Genomic DNA, 15,237 nt, shown 5'->3' on the forward strand with positions numbered 1-15,237 from the left:
TAACCTGTTTTCTTATCTGCAATATGGTATATTATATATCTCATAAGGTTGTGTGAGGATTAAACCAGAAATGCAAAACTTCAGGAGTTGCAATAGATAAGTGATCAATAAATGGTTCCTATTGTTACATTTGGAACAGTGCAATCAGGTACCCAGGTTTATTGAGACCACCACGAATAAGAATGAGGCTGGTAGAGTGAGAAGCTTCAAGGAAAAGACCCACTAGTTCTGCAGGGAACAAGAGTGTATTTGACCTTATGACCTTAGGGCTTTGTTATTAAGAGCCCACATTCTTAAATCATAGGTATTAGATATGAAATTCAATTTTAGAGTCAAATAAAAATGTGACCTTGACTTTGAAAGAAAAATAGAAAGTACCTTGGGCTATGGTGAATGAGGAAACCCAAGTTCCAACTTAAGGTAGCTATTACTACTATGCCCTTATTCTGAAGCTTGGTGAGTTGCAAATGATGGCATGGCCAATATCTTCTTTGACCAGAGTGTTATGAGACTTCTCAAAAAAAAACTTAAATACTAGTCTGGAGGCCAGAGCACAGAAATAGATAAGAGAAATAGGGAGAGGATGATGTACCCAAGGTCCCTTAGAGCAACGCAACAACAGAAACCAGGAATGAGTTGTATACATAACCAGGGAATCTGCTTTGGTGGTCACTGGATGCAGAGCTTCCATCAGAGAGATGATAAGTGAAGTGGGCTTAAGTAGCTGTGGCTAATTTAACTAGATGTAGAACATTATGTCTTCAAAATGTAATGAAAGGTTTGGAGCATATAATGTGGAAAAAGGAGATTCAGATAACATAACCTTATAAAGGACTAATCATTCTGTGAGTTTTACTCACCAAAGATGGCTATTTATCTTCACAATAAAGAGTCATGCTGCATCTTAAAAACAAAAAGAACTATTAATTAAGGATGATAACCATCCATAACAGCAATCCTTAAAATAAATTTTTAAAGTTAGAAGAGCATTTTCACATGAATAATGATAGCTCCTTAAAATCCCCCTACTACAATGTGGCCACAAGAAGCCTCAATTTTTTTTTTAATTTATCATTTTAAGAATTATATACAGCAGAATCAAATGGAAGTTGTTAGAAAAATTAAAAAAAAGTACCTTGGTCTACGGTGAATGAGGAAACCCAAGTTCCAACTTAAGGCAGCTATTACTATGCTGTAGAACTGCCACAGGGATGGCTGGCCCAAGAAGGAAGCCTACAAATATTAAAAGAAGCTAGAGATCTGCATTTTTATTTAAAAGTATTATTTCAAAACCTAACCCCCATATAAATATTAAGCAGCTAAAAAAAAAACAAAAAACAAAACAAAAAACTCTTGGCAAGCCATTTTCCAAGACCCTGAGTTTATAAATTCTATGCCCAACCACACTAGCATTTTAATTGCATTCATAATCTTCTCAGGTCCTAATTTTTCCCTACAATTTTGCTTTCTGAAATTTGCCTCAGCTTATGGAACCAGAACAAATGAAGCATAAAAATGTTAAAAAAATACACTTTCTGTATTTTCATTTTCTTGACCCTATTGAGGAGAAATTCCCTAAACAGGCACTGGAGAGTAAATCAAAGTAGTACTATACGTAAAACTCAAACTCCTTAACAAAAATTTTATTTCAATTAAAATATTTCTATAACAACTTCTGATCAGAAATACATTAACTGAAAATAACTCACTTGTAATGAAAAGCAGACTGTTAAGGCTAGTAAATATTTTTTCTTTATTTCTTTTCTTTTCATTTTTTTTTCCTGGTACCAGGAATTGAATCCAAAGTACTCAACCACTGGGCCACATCCCCAGCCACCCCCCCCCATTTATAAATTTTGAGACAGCGTCTTGCTAAGTTGCAGAGGCTACCTTTGAAATTGTGATCCTCTCGATTCAGCCTCTTGAGCAGCTAGGATTACAGGTGTGTGCCACCCTGTGCAGCAATCCTTGCTTTTTACAAACCATTGTATCTTGTATTTTTAAAAGAATACTTGAACCTTTAGAATCCTTAGCCAAGGACAATGAAGGAAAACACTATCCTATGGTGTCTGATCGATGCTTTAATTTGGATTTAGCTCATCATCAGTGTAGTATGTTTGTTATATTCTCCTTAATACCTCTTCTGATGTTATACAGACAGTTTGACCAAATGAGTTAAAAATATCCTGAAGTAATATTTGACTGTATTTTATAAATTTACAATCACTAGTGCTTAACATATTGTTTATAATATTAACTATTTTACAGGTCCCCATCTAAAACAATCTACTGATGGAAAAAGCAAATGCTGCCAATGGTTACACTTCCTCTCCTCCACAGCTTCAACAGTGCCTGAAGACTCCTTCCACCAAGTTGTAGATTATATGCATACTAAACATTTTTCCCTTTCTTATTTTTGTTCTTATTTTTGATGACTCGAAAGTCACTGACCCTGTCTTCTGGGTTCTCTTTTTGGGATGTCCAACCCCACTTGCCTCCTTAACTGCCAATTTACTTCAGCCAGGATCCAGGAAAATACGTGAGTATTTGCCTGAGTATTGAAGATGCAGGTGTTCTAACAATCAATGCTTATCCTGGAGGCCCAAAGAAAGCTAGTATAGCAATAGCCGCATGGGTCAATTAAGGTATTTAGGCATTTGTTTCTCATCTGTCTCATGGGATAATGCTATCATTATCGAATTAAGTATGATAATGTATTTAAAGTGTGCAATGCACAGACAATAGAGAATAATGGTGCTATTGGCCAATACCGGTTATCCCACTCCTATCAGTGATACTACCACCAACAACAACCATTTAGCATCTAAATCAGAGGCAGCTATTTCCTACTTGAGCAGAAAGGACTTTAAATCGAAACACCACACAAGACACAGGAGTCTGTTTGAAATACTGCAACCCAGCACTATTAGGAGTTTGTAATAACCACCATAATAATTCATTTTATCACTTACAAAGTCCGAGGAGTCACAAAATCAAGGATCTTCTACATTGTGAATACACAATGGAAAAATGAGATGCAGAAAGAGAATGTGAGGAGGGGGCACGCATATTTTAAAATAACCCTATTTCCACTTAGCATGTGCAACAACAACAAAATAAATCCCAAACTCCAGCAGCACAAACGGATATTTCCTAAGGAAAACAAAAGGCTAGAAATTTTGCGGAAAGCTTAAGGAAAGTAAGTCTGGATGTCTGTAAAGGATCATTCTCAAACAAACGGCATGGGAACTAGTCAGATGCCACCCCACCCCATCATTCCCGAATCCCAATCTTGAAGCCCTGACAAAAAGTTGAGAGAGAATCCGACGCAGCACAGATCCTGTGGCACACCACAGCACTAGCAAAGAAACACGGGAACACAAGGCAGAAGCAGCTTACTATTCCCAGGTGGGAAAACTGGAGGAGGCACCCAGCTGGCCGCAGCCCCCTGGGGAGCTGGGTGTCGGGAGGAGTTGGGCGCAGCTCCACGACTGGGAGGCAACGTCCTGGGGAAAGGGAGGAGGTCCTGTGTGCGGGCTCATAGGGACCCCGGCAGTCGCAAGACAAACCCCCACACTCACAATTCTGCCATCCAGGCTCCTTCCTGCAGCTCCCTCCAGTTCTCCTTAGTCGCTCCACCCTGTGGGTCCACGGAACCCGCCAAGCAACAGCACCCACACTGTCAAGAAAACCTCTAGAGTGCGCCTGGACCACCTCACGTCCACCCTTGGGACAGAGCCGCGATCTGCCTTCTGCTTATGCGCACAGGGGTGCAGCGAGTGCACTCCAACAGCAGGATCCAGGTCCGAGCCAGGAGGGAACTAGATAGCGCGCTAACCCCAGTGCTCAGGACAGAAAGGCATTACCTTACCCCGCATACGGTGTGGCGCATCCAATCCGCGGAAAAGTCCGAAAGTGGGCGTGGGGCACTGCCTTACCCCGCCTGCGTCTGGCTGGTCCACCCCGCCAAAAGTCCGAAACTGGGCGTGGGGCGGTGCTTTACCCCGCCTCCGGTGCCCCGGGGGAAAGTCTGAAACTTGGCATGGGGGGGTGCCGCTGGTCCAACCCATGAAATGTCCCAACCTGGGCGTGGGGCGCTGCCTTACCCCGCCCCCTGGTGTGCGGCTGCTCCGACCCCCCCCCCCAAAAGTCCGAAGCTGGGCGTGAGGCACAGTAGGACCCGCCTTCACTGAAAAATGGCTGGCACCAGGGTTTTATCGCCAGATGGTTGGTATTTAACAATCGCTCAAGCTCATTGTTAAGATGATTCTTGCAATAAGTCTCTGTGTCCTCTTCTTCAATTCCTTGCATTTCCCAATGTCCCTCTTTGTTTTCATGTTTCATTGATTTTTTTTAAATATATTTTTTAGTTGTAGATAGGCACAATGTGTTCATTTGTTTATTTATTTATTTTTATGTGGTGCTGAGGATCGAACCCAGTGCCTCACTCATGCAAGGCAAGCCCTTTACCACCGAGCCACAACACCAGCCCTGTTTCATTGATTTTGTTGTAATTAAAGGGAGCAGATGTTGATAGCATTGATAATACTGATTGACCCTTCTGAGGGATAATAAAATGAGAAGGTGCAGAAGGAACATTATGGAGTACCCTTTCTGCTACCTAAAGCGTTGTCTTTGTCCCCATTGCCTATCCAATAAAGATGGCAGGGTTTGAGAAAAATGGGGAAAAAAAGAGTTTTATTGTTTTGCTAGCTAAGGAGAAACATGGCGGACTCCTGTCCCAGAGGGTGTGATTCTCTCTGCCTTGGGGAATACAGACAGGGCTGTTAAGAGGAAAAAGGAGGCTAGCATTCAAATGATGGGTAGATATAATTAGGAGGCATCTATTAGGTGTCCTTGACAGCTGTTGCTGGAATTCCTAGATTTGGGATAATGTAGGTTTTTATGGGTATTAGTTTTCATGTAAGCTACTAGTTTTCATGTAAGAACTGCTTCTGCTTTACTCCATAAGTTTTGCAACCTTGCAGTTTCACTTTCATTTATTTCCAAGTTCTTTGCAATATTTTTTAGTAGAATTTCCTCGTTGAACATGGAAACCTACATTGTAAAAGAAAAGCATTCTCAACCCAATAATCTACCCTTCTAACTTACAAAAAAGGAAAACGCAAACCAGAAATCTAAGGAAAACAAAGGAAGGAAATAATAAAGTGAGAACAGACATTAATAAAATACAAAATAGAACTTCAAAAAAAAAAAAAAAACCAGATAAAACCAAACATTTAAAAAAAAAAACCTTTTGAGAGGAACAATGAGTATCTAAATAATCAATATATCTAAGATGAAATCACTGGAAAAACACTGAGATAAATAAAAATAAAAATATGTAAATTACTAAGTTTAGAATGACTCATGACCAATGTTTCAGAAACACTCTACCACTGAGGGTGAAGGGTACCCCTTCACTTTGGTATTTTATTTTGAGACCAGGTATTACTTGAGACCACACTGGCCTCAAGTTTGTGATCCTCCTGCTTCAGACTCTCAATGAGGTGAGACTACAGGCATATACCCACGTGTCCTGGAAAACCAATGTTATTTTGATACCAACCACCCCAAAAGAAAACCTTTAATTATGGGGAAAATGGCTATCAACAAATTTGCTTTATAAATACTGTCTAAAAAAAATGGGGGTAGCAAGGCTGGGGATGTGGCTCAGTAATTAAGTACCCCTGGGTTCAATTCTTGGTAACAAAACACACAAAAAAAGCAAAAATAAAATAAAATGTTGAGTCACCATTGTATAAATGGAAGTTTAGTTCAGTACATACTGTACTCATAATACACTGTTGCAATGTTAAGATCTATCATTACTCCTAGACTAACATCTGGCTTTGTTTCAATTTTAGACTGGCTGACCCTGTCTCTGACCCAGGGAGAACACAAGGCAATGAACTGGCCCCTCAGCAGCTGTTAATTTGAAGGACAAGGTGTACTAAACACTTCTAAACCATAAAAATGTATTATAAATATAAATTTTCTCTCAGATAGCAGCAATTTGGCCAGATATATAGGGCAATGGGAACTGATATAGCATCAAAGCTAAGAGGGCAGGCTAAGGTTGGACAGACTTGGGTTAGATTTCAGCATTTTACTATTTCTGTGATCATGAGCACATTACCTAGTTGTTCTAGATACTGTGGTATCCTGTACAGAATCCTCTTCTAAAGGCTACACATCCTTCTTGCAGCTGCTGGGATTATCAGCCAGTGTTAGAATACACTAGGATTGTTCTTTTGGCATTAGAAAATTTCTTGCTGAAGGCTTTAGCATGCAGACATTGGCTATGGACCCAGGGGGAAGTTCTTAGTTCTGATCACTTAAAATACAAGCTCTACTTCCAGCAATAGGCAGGCAGCTTGAATATACTGATTTTCCATTGTATAGGGGCGATTGAAGCACAAATAAGTGTTCAAATTATTTTTTTCACCTAAAACAATTGATATAATTAATGCTATAACTTTTAAATTTGTTTCATCATTGACTGGATATAACATGCCAAAGATCAAGAGGATGAGCATGCAGAAAAAGGGATGCCTTCAGCCTTCACAGAAACAACACTGTATTTCACATTTACCTTTGCTTGTTTCAAGATACACCCAATGAACTATGAACCTCTAATAGCCATGGAGGGAAGAGGATTTCCAAAGCCCAGATACTAATGTAGCCTGATAAAATCTGGAGTACATCAAATTTGCAGAATACCTCAAGCATGACTTAAGATTTAAAGCCTCTTAAAGAAGCACTTCAAATTATGCCAAGTGGTGTATGCCCAATTGCACTGAGAATGTTTCAGTTCTTAAGGAGAAAGGGTATTAAGAGTTTCTGGCATGCCAAACAATAGATAATGTTTCATTCCTTTATATTATATAATGAGTATGTTTCATCACAGCCTTTCTCTGACTGTAATTCATGCATTCTTAAAAACTTATTAGAATACATTGAATCAGAGCACTGCAGACAACAAAAATAGAGACAACATTTGACAGCAAACCAAATAATGTTAGTTTTTGTTTTGTTTTGTTTTGTTTTTGTATTTTTCCTCCATGGCACATGTAAATAAAATGTCAGACACCCGTAAGTATTTATGTAAAATTATTCATAAAGGGAGGTGATGTCTCAGGCTCTGGTAAGTTACTACCACAGCGAATTAAATCACTGCTACATGTTGCCTGTGAAGGGTTGTTCCTTCCCTAACTGTCATGTCACATTAGAAAACATTTCAATTCATATTGTTCACCATTAAACATGAGACTCATGTAAATTGCCATAATTAAAATGCAGGTCTTTCACAGCAAAAATATTAAGGCTTTTCCATGGTCAACTTCATTTTTCTCCATGGGAAAAAGATATGAGAGTAAGATGTAGGATAATTGTCCTGGAAATTTGGAGGTTGGATCTTAGAGAATTATCAATCGATGAACAAGTCACATCTGTTGGATAAGGAGGGTGGAACATCACAATCTCCTAAAGAAGTTAGGAAAGACTATACAGGTTTCCCAATTATCTACAGAGCCACATAATAGAATGTTGATGTGAATTGAGGAGATGCTGGGGAGATGCAGAGGTGATACCTTGACTGCTTTCTCAATACTCGGAATTAGGGATTTTCCTTTTCATTTCCAATTTTGAAGTAGAGTAACAATGATCAATGCCATAGCCAAATGTAGCCTGTTACAGGATATGTTTTCAATAACTAGTCTTATTTTCAGTCTATTCAAAAACAATGTCCTAAGTATTGCCTTATTTGTTTTTATAGCAGGGATTGAACTCAGGGATCCTTAAGTTCATTGTCCTACTATCTTAATATTACCAAAATTTTGAGGTAAAGTGAGAATTTAGTGTCAGTATTTGAAAAGTCAACTCTGTGTCCTTAAAATTAGTATTTAATTTGTAATTTAAAAAATAACAGTTCTAACATTACTGGAACCCAAATCATACTGATTAAAAATGTACAAATGAAAATTGTATATATATATGATATAAAAATAATTTATGTTCAATTTCCAAAGTTATTGGGAATTTTAGAGAGTGTTAATTCGCTTGCTTCTGGGCTAATAATGTTTTTCTCCAAATACAACAAAAGAAAAAGTCCCCCTTGCTTTTTTCCAACTCTTTAAAATACATTTATTTATTTGTTTATTTATTTACTTATCAATTATGTGGTGCTGAGGATTCAACCCAGGGCCTCAAGTGTGCTAGGAGAGTGCTCGACCACTGAGTCACAACCACAGCACCCTCCTTTACTTTTAAACTTCCAGTAAAATGGTACAAAATTTAACCAAGGAATACAGGGACAAATCTTCCTGTCTTAGACATACAATTTTGAGATCAGGATTTCATTGAGACTATAACTTTCAGAGATACTTTATCCACAACAAAAGTGTTTTATATATAACAGAACAAATGAAAGTTATAGTTCCTAGTAAGGGAAATTAATTCTAAATATTTTAAGCAGTAATGAAATGTATCAAATGTTATTGGTAGCACAAGAGTCTTCAGGAGGAGCAGACCATCAGTTTTGAAAGTCATAAGGCCCAGAGATATGTGAAATGCTACCAGAAGATGGGTCCCAGTGGAGTCACCAAATGACATCATCACGGCAGCTCACGGCTGACCCAGAAAGTTTTTGGAAGCTTGTCTTTGTTCTGAGGTGTTGCATGAGTGTGTCTTATTAGAATACCCTGTGTCACTCACTGGTTCCAACTTAAGTGGGAGGTAGGAGAAGGTGTCTGACTCTGTCACAGGAAGGCCTGGAATCAAAAGTTGGAGAATTTCCCAGCACAGGAAGAGTGTTCAAAAAAGGCAGGTAACCCCAGTAGGTTAACAATCTACCCCAGGGGGACTTGAATCAAGTGACTTTCCTCCTGACATCCCTATACCCTTTCCTTCTCTCTAAGAAGTGTAATGCCTGGTAACACTGAGATGATTTACCTCCAACAACTTAAGAATTTTTTAGAGTTCAATCACCTTTACAATTCTAGGTCAATTTTTAGACAGTGATTTAATAGGACAGAGCAAAGCCCATTTAGCTGCAGAAGAAGAAATTAAAAACTTCAGGTATTCCAGACCTTTTAAGTGGAATTTATGCTCTTCTGCATCTGCCCCCACCTCACTTTTTTTCCAAAAGAGTTTTGCTTTTCTTCTTTTTATTTTTACTTAAGGGAGTGATAATGGTCTACTAATAGTAATCTTTCAGATCTCTTGTCAATTGATATTTCCATAATTCACAAAAAACTTTTAAAAGAAAAATATAAGTGAGTGAAGGAACACTGAATTAGGTTAATATGCTTGTAAAAGTTATTTGAAAAAGTAAATGATAACAATTCTTGTTATTATAATACACAATAGAAATTATTAAAGCACAATAAAATGGATTTATTAACCAAATCATCAGAAATTCAGAGATACTATGAATTGTATACAGTTGTATATGACAAATGAACTAGAAATTTGATGGCCTTAGTTTGGGTTCCCCACTGACAGACAAGGATTCAAATAAGAGCAAGAAGACAAGAGACAAGAAAGGTGTAGAGAGCAATGACAGAGAGTGGGAGAGCAGTGACTGAGATTGGGGGTCTCTAATGACTTCATGTCTGTGGCATGTCTGCTGCCTGGTGATGGCCCACCCAGAGAGGCTCTGTGCAAGAGTCCTATCAGCTTTGACCTTATTCTCAGGTGCATAACTCCTAGGGATAGAGGAATTCTGAGCATGCAGGACAACCACAATATCTCACCAGTACTGCTACTCCTGAGCATGCCTGCTTAACAGTAACTTTAGACACTGGGCTTCTTGACTGCTGTCCAAAGCTCCTAATGTTGAACATTGCAACTGTGGTAAAGCTACATGGATGGTTCTTGTCCTGTAACTTTCTTGAGCACAAAGCATAATGCTTCTATAGTCTTTAACTTGATGAAGAGACATATATAAATAAAACTTGCTGGAAAAGCCATTTAGATATTGCTTCTTCATCAGAGAGAGGCACTCCACATTAACCCACTTATTTTTCTAAGCAGTTGAATTCACAATAGCTAAGCTATGGAACCAACCAAGATGTACTTCAATAGATGAATGGATAAAGAAAATGTATTACATATATATGATGGAATATTATCCATAAATAAGAATTAAATTATGACGTTTGCCAGTAAATGAATGGAACTGGAGACCATCATGCTAAGTAATAAGCCAACTCTAAAAAGCCAAAGGCTGAATGCTCTACCTTATATGCAGATACTGACTCACAATAGGTGGCATGGAGGAGTGGAGGTCCACAGTATTGGACAGGGGGAAATGGGGAAAGAGTTGGGGATGGGAATGGGAAATACAGTATAATGAATCAGACATAATTTTCCTACGTTCATATATGAATCCATGGCCAGTGTAACTCTACATCATATAGAACCACAAAAATGGGAATTTGTACTCCATGTATATATGATATGTCAAAATGCATTCTACTATCATATATAACTAAAAAGAACAAATTTTAAAAAAATAAAAATCTTGCATTCTATGCTTGGTTAAGATTTCTCAAGGGGTTAATCTTCAACACTGGGGGAACTTGGAAATGTTCCTGACATCCAAGACTGGCATAAAAACCACTGCCTTTGTCCATATGAGAGAGATGTAGAAGGGCATAGCCAGGCAGGGCAAGATGCCAAGTGAAGAAGTCATGGGTGGGTGCAGACCAGAGGAGCATGGAGAAGTTCCTCCAATGAGATCAACTTCTGGGTTGATGAAAATGCTTATGAGCACAAGAAGGGAACCTAGTCAGATAGTTACTTCCGTATTCATGCATCTAAGTAGGGTATCCAAGAAAACAACTAAAATAGAGGCATGGACAACTGTGAGGGCAAAAATGAACAACAGAGAGAAAAGCATGGAGAGCAGAGAAGATAAAAAAAATGAAAAAATCCAGAATCTATAAAAAGAATACTCCAAAATTTCTGACTCTAGGCCACTCTCTTCAGAGAAGTCTATTGCTGTTACTTGCAATAAGTCTCTGTGTCCTGTTCTTCAATTCCTTGCTGCACAGAGCCTATGAACCCAAGACGTCAAGGGAGTAACACAGATAGCACAGTAGTATCCTTTGGAAGGAGATAACTGGAGTGGAGTGAGTTTAGGGAGAAGTTGAGATGAAAAATGTAATCACAACTATTTTCACTTAATTGGTGGGGACAATGCACATTTTGGTGTGCATTTGTATTCTCAAATGTTTGGGTTTTTTTTGTTTTTTTTTGGGGGGGGGTGTTACTTATTATAGTCCTACCCGTCTCATATCATTTTGAAATTCTAGTCTAGGATCTTTGTACCTACTCTATTTTTGAGAGAAAACATATATCTGAAAGTGCACAAAATACACTGATTAAAAGTGCAGAACCATGGTTATTTACCTATGCATACACCTACTTAATCATGGTTTATACCAAGAAAGAAGGAAATGTAGTTGGGATCATTTTCTGATGATACACCTTAGGTGGCTTATTTCATTTTAATTAATTAATTTATTTATTTTTGGTAGCAGGGATTAAACCCACAGGTGCTTAACCACTGAGCAAAAATTTTGGCCCTTTTCATATTGAGACAGCTCTGGATAAATTGGTTAGGGCCTTTCATAGTTGCTGAGGCTGGCTTTAAGCTTGTGATCCTCCTGTCCTCAACATCTGCACCCACTGGAATTACAAGTATGTGCTACCATACAGGATCAGGTGGCTTATTTTAAAACTGACATGGTTTTTCCTTCTTCCAACTCTATCTTTAACATAAGGGAAACAAGATTAACATTTTCCCAGTCCCAGGCTAAGCTATCATGCTATTCACTGGAAGATTGTCACTGCCCACAAGAAGAAAGAAAATCTCAACCCTAGGAATTCCAGCAACAGCTGTCAAGGACACCCAATAGATGCCCATTAATTATATCTACCCATCATATTTGAAAGCTAGCCTCCATTTCCCTCTTAACAGCCCTGTATTCTCCAAGGCAGAGAGAATCACACCCCCTAGGACAAGAGACCACCATGTTTCTCCTTAGCTAGAAAAGCAATAAAACTCTTTTCCCCATTTTTCTCCAACACTGCCATCATCCCTGGAGGGAGGAGCGACCCTCTGCCCTTGGTGCGGTGGGGAGCTCCCCCTGACACCCAGGTCAGAGGGGCCTCCCCCTTGGAGGGTGGAGTGACTCCTCTGTCCTGGGTGTGCTGGGGAGCTCCCAGAACACCCAGGTCAGAGGGGCTTCCCCCCCCCCCCCCGGGTAGGGGGAGTGCCCCGATAACTTGGGTGTACTAGGGAGTTCCACCCCCCCACACCCAGACACCCAGGTCCAAGGGGCCTCCTCCACGGAGGGGGGAGGGCCCTCTCCCCTGGGTGCAGGGGGGAGCTCCCCCCTCCCACCCCGACACCCAGGTCCTAGGGGCCTCTCCCCCAAAGGGGGGAGTGCCCTCTCCCCTGGGTGTAGGATGGGAAGGGGGTAGCTCCCCTCCACCCTGACACCCAGATCCAAGGGGCCTCTCCCTGGAGGGGGGAGTGCCCTCTCCCCTGGGTGCCAGGGGGAGCTCCGACCCCCACCAAAACCCAGGTCCGAGGGGCCTCCCCCCTGGAAGGGGGAGTGCCCATTCCCCTGGGTGCCTGGGGGAGCTCTCCCCCCAACACCCTGGTTAAGGGGGCCTCCCCACTGGTGGGGGGAGTACCCCTCTGCCCTGGGTGCCTTGGGGAGCTTCCCGGATAACCAGGCTGGGGGGCCTCCCCCTGGAGGGGGGAGTGTCCTCTCCCCTGGGTGCGGAGGGAGGAAGCTCCCCCCTCCGACACCCAGGTTAGAGGGTCCTCCCCCATGGAGGTGGGTGTGCAAGTCTGCCCTGGGTGCGGGGGGAGCTCTTTGCCCCCCACACACAAAGGTTCGAGGGGCCTCCCCCCCCCCGCCCCATGGAGGAGTGGACTTTCCCCTGGGTGGGGGGGGGGGGGGGGGAGCTCCACACCCCACCAAAACCCAGGTCTGAGGGGTCTCCCCCCTGGAGGGGGGAGTGCCCTCTCCCCTGGGTACTGGTGTGGGTGGGTAGAGCTTCGTCCCCCCAGACACCCAGGACAGAGTGGCCTCCCCCCTGAAAGGGGGAGTAACCCTCTTATCTGGGTGAGCTAGGGAGCTTCCCCCCACACCCGGACACCCAGATCCCAGGGGGCCTCCACTCCACCCCTAGCGGGGAGTGCCCTCTCCCCTGGTTGCGGGGGGGGGGGGGTGAGCTCCCCACCTCCCACCCTGACATCCAGGTCCAAGGGGCCTCGCCCCCTGAGGGAGGAGTGCCCTCTCCAGTGTGAGCAGAGGCAGGGGAGCTCTGTTCCCCCACCAAAACCCCGGCCTGAGGGGCCTCCCCCCTGGAGGGGGTGTGCCCTCTTCCCTGGGTGCTGGTGCTGGGGGAGGGGGAGCTCTGCCTCCCCACCAAAACCCAGGTGCGAGGGGCCTCCCCCCTGGAGTGGGGAGTTCCCTCTACCATGGGTGGGGGTGGGGGTGTAGCTCCTCCTACACACCCAGGTTAAAGGGACCTCCCCCCTGTAGGGGGGAGTGCAACTCTGCCCTGGGTGTGCTGGGTAGCACCCCCCCCAACACCCAGGTTAGAGGGGCCTCCCCCCTGGAGGGGGGAGTGCCCCTCTCCCTGGGTGAGCTGGGGAGATCCCCCGACGCTCAAGTTAGATTGGAGGGAGTGCCTCTCTGGCCAAAGTGCGCTGGGGAGCTCCCCCCAAGCCCAGGTTAAGCAGCCTCGCCCCTGGAGTGGGGAGTGCCCTCTCCCCTGGGTGCGCTGGGGAGCTCCCCCCACACACACACACCCAGGTTAGAGGGGCATCGTCCCTGGAGGGGGGAGTGCCTTCTCCCTTGGGTGCGGAGGGGAGCTCCCCCCCACATCCGGACACACAGGTCCGAGGGGCCTCCCTCCACCAGAAGGGAGTGCCCTCTCCCTTGGGTGTACTGGGGAGCTCCTCCCTGACACTCAGGTTAGAGGGGCCTCTCCCCTGGGTGCGGGGGGTGGGAGTTCCCCCCCACCCTGACACCCAGGTCCAAGTGGCCTCCCCGGGGAGGGGGGAGTGTCCTCTCCCCTGGGTTCGGGGGGGGGGGGGAGAGTTCCCCCACCCACCCGGACACCCAGGTATGAGGGCGCTGCAGAGAAGTTAAGGCCTGGATGGTAGTCAACCAAGATGGGCCATCCTCTCAGGTACTGTGCTGACCCTGGGCCCCAGGATGGCTGGCTGGGCGTGGCAGCAGCGAGTGTCTGGGGAGGAGTAGTAGCTGTGGCCCAAAAGGGGCTTTAGTAAAAGCAAGATAAAAAGTAAGTTAATCTAAGACATACTTATAATGGCAGAATCTCTTAAAAAAACACTTAGAATTCCATGAACTTGAATATTTTGGATCATTTGTCTTATCTCTAGCTACGCTAAAGATACTCATTGCATTGAAGTAAGATTGCTACACATTATGTCCTTCATTTAGGATGAATTAAATGAAATTACCTGGCACATCTGACACTGTGGTTTGAATGTGTTTTCTCCACAGGTAAGGAGTTAGTAGCATGATGGTCTTAGAAAAGGCTACATAGGCTGTGGATGTAGCTCAGTGGCAGAGCTCTTGCTTTCTGTCTGTGCAGCCTAGCTTCAATTATCAGCCCAGGTTGGGCAAGCTGCACACTGTGTGAGAATGCAGCATCCCCCGCACCCCCAACCCTCCTTCAGGGAAGAAGTTCTCTTTTCCAGGTTACCCAACCTGCCATCACCTGGATCTTAGACTTCCCAACCTCCAGAGCCAGGAGAAAATACATTTCTGTTGCTTATAAGTTATACATTTGTGGTATTCTATTCTAGTAGCACAAGTGGAATAAGTCAGAGTGAGTTAATATAAAGTGTTCTACACTTTATATTAAATTAATACACCTGGTGTATGGTGTAATTTTTCAAAAGTCCTTGAGCTAATCTAGTTCTTCTCTAAAGTGATTTCTTGCCCATATTTCTCTTTTTTGTATGTGTGACTTTATATTGAATGTGGTTTATACACAGCAGTCTCCCCTGCCCCTATCTGAGGTTTCACTTCCCATGGTTTCCTTTACCCCCACCATGGTCAAGCTGTGGTTGAAATACCAGTATGTCTTCACTCTTTCCAGAGAGATTAGAGCATATGAGAAAATCCTTTATTTCAGCTTATTGTTGTGTTTCTTTATTGAGTTGTTATTAATTTCTTT

General features: G+C 42.9%; 1 pseudogene; it reads right to left on the bottom strand.

The window, feature by feature from the left end:
- Positions 1 to 584: 584 nt before the first annotated feature.
- On the bottom strand, positions 585 to 730 carry LOC124100915 (small nucleolar RNA SNORA70; annotated as a pseudogene).
- Between the last annotated feature and the right edge of the window lie 14,507 nt (positions 731 to 15,237).

This window comes from Marmota monax, unplaced genomic scaffold (assembly GCF_021218885.2).
Source record: "Marmota monax isolate L192 unplaced genomic scaffold, Marmota_monax_Labrador192_F-V1.1 WCK01_AAM20220418_F8-fsc00440, whole genome shotgun sequence".
In the NCBI taxonomy this organism is placed as follows: domain Eukaryota; kingdom Metazoa; phylum Chordata; class Mammalia; order Rodentia; family Sciuridae; genus Marmota; species Marmota monax.